General features: G+C 34.7%; 1 protein-coding gene across 1 annotated transcript in view; it reads left to right on the top strand.

The window, feature by feature from the left end:
* The first annotated feature begins 3,278 nt into the window (after window positions 1–3,278).
* LOC145246720 (neurexin-4-like) overlaps window positions 3,279–7,248 on the top strand; it is a 302,693-nt gene continuing 298,723 nt past the window's right edge. The window contains exon 1 of the mRNA XM_080108463.1: window positions 3,279–3,416. The gene's annotated coding sequence lies outside the window, so the exon portion shown is untranslated. The remainder of the gene's footprint in view (window positions 3,417–7,248) is intronic.

Here is a 7,248-nt window from a genome sequence, read left to right as displayed (position 1 = left end):
ATACAACTTAACATAGCAAGCGAAGTTGAGAAGTTTTATTATCACACAAGCAGAAAGGCTTAACATATAAAATCAACAGTAGGTTATTTTATATGACAGAGTCACGTTCAAAATGAATGTTTCTGTTTAAAGCATAATTGCACAATGATACTTGGCATTTTCATTTTAAACTTAAATTCAAGCCATTATCACCGCACAACCAGTAATGCCAGGCATATAAAATCGACAGTTTGTTCTTTGATATGACAGGAGCGCGTTCGAAATAAATGTTTCTGTTTAAGGCACAGTTCTACCATGATACTTGACTTCTGAATTTTAAACTTTAATTCAAGCCAACATATGTAAAAAATAATTTAATAAAATCAACAGTAGGTTCTCTACAGTGTAATGTATACTACAATGTATTGTAAACTAAGTCACTACGGGGAGGCATGTGAAGCTTCCTCCCGTTGCACTGCGATGGGTTCCGAAGTATAGCAGGCAGTCAATCGATTTGATAGAAAAATGGGAGATTTTATTGATTTCGATGACAATAAAAATATGGGAGTATAAAACATTCGGTAATTATCATTCAATGCCGGGCAACGTCGGGTTTCCGTGTAAGTAAGCATTAAAACTAAAAGAAATAATCCGTAAGTTGTCCCTTGTTTTGGCTGTTTTATTCTTATGGTTCAAAAACTAAGGGGAATCAGGCGTTGACGCTCTTTCCGCGGTTGAGTTACCCAAAAATGCATCTACCTAATTGTTGGCGTCATTTATTTGTAACGTGTGTGGCGGCAGCGTAGACAGACAGCGTTCCAATCGTCTAGTGTATCATGGCGCCCGCCAACTAGAAATAAAAATAAATGAAATGAATGAGATGTGTAGAATAGAAAGACAAGGTCTCATCATTAAAAGTAAATTTTTACTTTCTTTCCACCTTAACAGTTTCTTTTAAAATAACGACTTTTATGGGGTTTCCGGTTTGCTGAAAAACGAATATCACATTCAAATTTGGCACAGACAAGTAGTTTTCGGGATATTAAGATCATTTTTCTAATGTATTACTTAATGAATGTCAGTGGTGTTCGTCATTCTTAACACGAGGAGGAGGGGGTGTTTCGTAGCATGCATGCGCATTAGTGTTAAGTAATAACCGGGCAACGCCGGGTAGGAAGCATTTATTGTCTATTTATCTGTCTATCTGTCTATCTATCTGGCTAGGGATAATTAAACAACCGAGATTTGACAAATGAGAAAGCAACGGGATTAAGTAAGCATACAGGTGCAAAGACCAAGGGGGCAGGTTGACAAGCAATCAAACTAGTTGACCGGTAAGCTGCACCGGAAGTAGGTTAAGCGGGAGCCAGATCTTACGTATCAAGGGTTCCGGTTTTGAGTAAGTTAGTTAGAGTTGGATCTTAGAAGCAGAGGATGCAAAATGGTTTAAACAGGTCTCCCCATAAGGGAACGACGGTCTGCAAATGGATGCGGAAAAATGCCACAAGTCCGAGATCATCGATTACACTCCATGTTGCGGAAGACGAGATGTCTGGAAGTGAAATAAACCAATATATAAAAACATACATCGTCTTGTGTCTGTCTTGCATGCGTGCTTTGTTATAGCAGAAACCAGCTCACCCAATACGTTGGCGAATCCTCCAGGCAGCGGCCAAAAGACAGAAGGCCACGCAGCAACAGGTATGTCGTTATAAATGTACTGTGAATTATATGTAAAATACACACACGCATTCACGAACGCTAGATGAATAACGGGCCGTTAGATAAGACACACACAAAATAGACATTAAGGACGTGAGGACAGTTCGTTAGATAAGACACACACACACACACACGCACACGCACACACACATACACACACACACACACACACATATATGAGTCGACTACACAACATTAGTACGTTTTAGTTGGGGAAAAAGATGACCTCCATTAAAACATAATAGATTACATTGGAGAATAAAGGTCTTATTATCCATAAAATTACGTTCTGCGCTAAATTTAACTGCGATATTCGTTTTCAGCACACCAGAAAACCTTTAAAAGTTGTTATTTTAAAGGTGCGTGTTGAGGTGGAAAGGAAGTAAAAAAAACAACTTTATTGATTACCTTCGTTAAGTAAAAAAGAAACGGAAACGAGTGTTAGTAATAGAGGTCCATGGGTATAGACGGAGGCAGAAAGACCAGGAAGTCCTGTTGAAAGAGAAAAGAATTCATGGGGTCGGATGGTAGCCATGATGAATTATTCCTGACGAAGTCGACCCCAGTGCTAATGGCTCTTGTGGGTTTTGTTGCACCCGCCAAAAGTTTAGACCAACGGATGTCAAGATAGACCGATGTGTCAATTTAATCACATTGACACACCGGCTCCCGTAAGATCACCGAAATTAAATAACGTTGAGCTTTATTAGTACAAAAATGGATGACCATTTAGGAATTTTAGGTGCTGTATGTGCTCTCTGCTTATCTCGGCATTGTTTTCAGTTGTCTAGTACTTCTTGCTACTGGACTTAAGCAGTGCCGATTCAGAAGAGGTGAGGTTAGGATTACACAACTCTCGCCTCACAATTACTCGTGCGGCTACCATTTCTCTTGAGACTGAACGGAAGCATCGAAGCATCGATACTAGACCATCGAGTCAAACGAGCTGGAACAAAGGAAGCAGGGAATAGATACGACAATTTGGAAGAGCACATGTCATAATAATATTCATAAAACAGATGAAGAATATTATGGACGTGCTGACCATAGTACCTCATCATTCGGTTGGCAATTATTTCCGTCGTATAAACCCTGATCCACAAGTAGCTCTTGGACATTATAAGCGGTGACCCAACAATTAACAAAAAGAGAATCATTTAAAAATGAAAAAAAAAGGGGTAAATTATTTTGTAGTAAATGTTATCATTTTATCTGTTGGTCGCAGCGTGAGCCAACTCAAACAACCTAACGAAAATAAATCCCGGATCGTTTTTGTTTTCTTCACATTTAGCACTGACTGATTCCACCAATGTTCTTGCGGTAGTAATGGTGGTGGTGGTGGTGGTAGTAGTAGTAACAATAATGCTAGTATATTTAGTAGTACAAAAGTCTGCAAAAAAAAAAACAAAAAAAAAAACGACATAAAGAGAGAGAGAGAGAGAGAGAGAGGGAGAGAGAGAGAGAGCGAGAGCTAAAAAAAGCAGTAGCAGCAGCAGGAGCTTCTTTCCCCACTTCCAGATTTCCGCTTCTCCCCTCTCTATCTCTCTATGAGTAAATATTACTGATAAGTAAAGTTTCTCCGCTGTTTTCTTTCTTTACTTTTTTTTTTACTCCAGCTTTTTATTTTCGTTTTCTTTTTTTCAGCTGCTGAATGCACCGTCGACAGAGCATAAGGATGATACGCTCGGGATTGGTGGTAGTTCTTTCTTAACTCGGTAAGTGCAACTTTTTTCACCTGTCTGAAATTTGGGACACCTCTGATTCGCTTTTGTGTTTAATATCTGTTTTTGACAGATGTGTACGATGAGACGCCCCTCCACCATCTATAATTCTTATTATTGACTAAAAGAAAAAAGAAAAAAGAAAAAAAACCTAATCCAAATAAAAAAAAAAAAAAGAAAGAATCCCCCGTAGATTCTAAAAGACGTTTTTCTTTCTCAGCAACAAAGTGAACAGCGTCTAGGACATTTCTGAAATGGCCTTTTCTCTGTCGACCGGAGTTTGTTGTTAGTCCTGTGCATTTCTAGGAGGTCCATCCTCCCATGCTTTACTTTCTCTCTTGAAGAAGGAGTTAATTCATTGCCAATCGCCTGAGGCGCCTTTACCAGGAAATGCCGACGAGGCTGCCCAGGCATTTTTTGCTCGCCAGAGTGTTCCTCCCCGAGTGCGCTGGCTCTTTAATCCCACTCTCCAACTCTTGTGTGGCGTCTTCCCGTCATGAGAGGGAGATAAATAAATTGGAAAGCTCTATTTACCACGCTAATCGGACGTAAACAGCCCCATTTTGTTGATTTCCATTCAGTGGTTTGGTTTATAAATGGACGAAAGAACGTGTTCATTCAAAAACGTGGAACGGCAAAGGTTATAAACGAACCAGTAAAAGTCCAGAATATTAAACCGTTAAGAAATTGTAAACAAAAAGTAAGAACAACAACTAATTTAGAGCAAACGCAGTGAAATTAAATTTCCTAACCGACCTGTATACTTTTAACGTTTAGAAACTGTATTTTTTTTTATTTTTTATTTCATAATTTTATTTTGAAGAAAGTTGTCTTTTTGACACACGAAAACCAGAATGACGGTGAAGATGATTTAATTTTGAGGAGAACAGAGAATAAAATTAAAAATATAGTAATATATATATATATATATATATATATATATATATATATATATATATATATATATATATATACCTATCAATAACGCTAAATACTAGTGGCAAACGCTACTCCCGACAAAAAACCCTCACAAAATTACACAAGATTGGAAGTTAAGCGAATATTTCGGTCGCTATTTTTTTTCATGTGTTGATCATATAGTCTTTATCAAAATAAAATTCTAAATAAAAAAATCTTACAGTTTCCATGCATTCAAAATATACAAATAGGTAGAGAATTTAATTCTACTACGCTTGCTATAAATTATTTGTTGTTTTTAGTTTTGATAATTTTGTAATTTCTCATTCAAAATTGTATAATGACTGTGACGTTAATTAATCGTCTGCTATTTAAAACCGGTGCTTCGAAAAATTTGTACCGTAATTTATAAGAAACAATTAGAAAAATGTTTCTTTTTATGGATTTTCTTCGTTATTGTAGCGAAATTCGAAAATTGAAATATTGAATTTCAAATAAGACCAATGGTATCTACTGAACTGTCATATCGCATTAATCTATCTATCCAATGGTATCTATTGAATTGTTATATCGCATTATGAAAATATCCAAAAATTATGAAAAACGATGTTGAAAAGTAATTATTAATGAAAACAGTTTTACAATACAATTAGAGAAAATTGAGTTTTACAAAAAAAACAAAAAAAAAACAAACAAACAAACAAAAAAACCTGGAGAGTTCTAATTTAATACATGTGCACTTATTTAACCGTGATGAAATAATAACGTATTTGTTCCAATTTCATTGTGATAATAAAATCTGTGTTTTAATAAACAGTACTTTTTTCAGACAAATACTGTTTATCTTGAAAACAAAACAAACTTTGTCTGAAAAAAAATTGAGAAAACATACTGTTTATAAAAGCACATATTTTATTTTCACAATAAAACCGGAAAAAAGTATTCTAATAGTAAGTTACTATCAGTAAACTTAAGGTACAAACTTGTTAAAGCACCGCTTTAAAATAGCAGACGACTAATTAACGACACAGTCGTCCGCCATTTTGGACGAGAATGTACAAATTGACCATAGTTTTTGTTACAAAGTCTCGATTATTAACTCTTCTAAGCTTTACTCAATTACTCCTTCTCTCCTTTCATTTATGACTACTTTAAGTTAATCTAGCAAAGACACCCCATTAACAAGATAGGTTTCAAAGAAAAAAACTTTTTATAATTTATTTATCTACTGCTTAACATTTGTATTATTCTGAGTTTTCGGACTACTGTTCTCATATTGAGTGCCATTTTCACTACGTTTCAGTCGATGTAACCTCCAACATTCTTGAAGTGTATTTTGTCGAACTCTGGAATCTGCACGTAATTTCGAACTGAACCCTTTATATGGCATGCTCTCGTCAGCTATGACTGGATAGAGTTTTGTGGCAGCGGGCCGAGAGGCTGGCAAATCACGACAGTCTTCAGTAATTCACAGTCGTATTTTCGGTCGCCCACACTGAAGATTGTCCCTTCAACCTTCAGAAGAATCTCACTTTTACAACTGATTTTCCCCAAATATTGCGCCATGGGTCCTTGCGGACAATTCTAGCACGAATCTTATCAGCTTTAAAGTCTAACTTCATGTTATAATCAACTGGGAAGCAGCTTCACGGCATGGTGTTCCACAGGCGGGAAGTTTTTAGAAACAAACTGTGCTCATGGAATCATCATTTAGTTTTAGGCACAGATAGTGTAAGGAAAAATGTTGACAGTGGTTGTAGCGAGACGAGTATTTGTTGTAAATGTTCTACAGTAGGTATGACACTAATTGTCGACACCCATAGCAAAAAATACAATTAAAAACTAGTAGAATGAAATTAATCCATCATAATTTTTACTCTATATCGAAGAAGAATGATCAGAGTTTCAATCGCATATAAACATTATTTATTTTACACTGGGTGAAACTGACAGAATTTGATTTGAACCTCGCAAAATAGCAAAAAAAAAAAAAAAAAAAGAATTGAGCACATAACAATGGCATCTTAGATATACGAAAGACAGATCTTATAAAACATTAAAAATATAGGGGGGGGGGAACCAAACAAACTTAGTACAAATATACATTATATATTTTTAAAGATTTTGTTCAATCATTGTTGGAATGAAATATAACGGTAAAAGTCTTACCTCTGGCTTGAAATATTATGAAAAAGACATAGATATGCATATCCAGAAAATTTTCATACTTTAAGCAGACAACACCTAAAATAATTAGCTTCCGGTTTGATATGGAACCCTTTAACTGACAGAACTTCCTGTATTATTAATTTTAAATATTGTAATTTGTAGGCCGAAAAAAGTCATATTTAAATTATTTATTAAATTCCCCTTTATTCTATGAAATATCAATTTATAATTCTTAAAACTAAGCCTTTTTTTTTTTAAATCTTAACTAAATTCTTAAATTAACTTTATCGGAAACTTATTTATTTATTTATTTATTTATTTTAAATCTTAACTAAATCATTAAATTAACTTTATCGGAAACTTTTTTTTTTTTAAATCTCAACTAAATCCTTAAATTAACTTTATCGGAAACTTATTTTCCATAGAATTTTTTTTGTATGAACATAAACTAAATTTTTTTTAATTTCATATCAAAAGGACATCGTCAACTAGGTTTCGAAGCCGGTTTTGTACCCTGTCAAGGCACCTCCAATTATTAAATTCTGTAACGTTACACATTTACACACGTTCTAACATGCAGGTACCCAACATTGTAAAATTGTAAAACAAAGAAATTTAATTAATTCTTAAATGATAATTGTTTCAGTTACTTGGTTTAGAAATTATATTTTTGTTCTGATAAAAGAAATGAATAACGCTACGATTTTTTTTATATAAGCGAAGTGCCAACAGATTATTA

The sequence above is a fragment of the Euprymna scolopes genome, chromosome 24 (assembly GCF_053919585.1).
Source record: "Euprymna scolopes isolate OS-2025 chromosome 24, ASM5391958v1, whole genome shotgun sequence".
NCBI classification, from domain to species: Eukaryota; Metazoa; Mollusca; class Cephalopoda; order Sepiida; family Sepiolidae; genus Euprymna; species Euprymna scolopes.
This window is presented reverse-complemented; position numbering and strand designations above follow the sequence as displayed.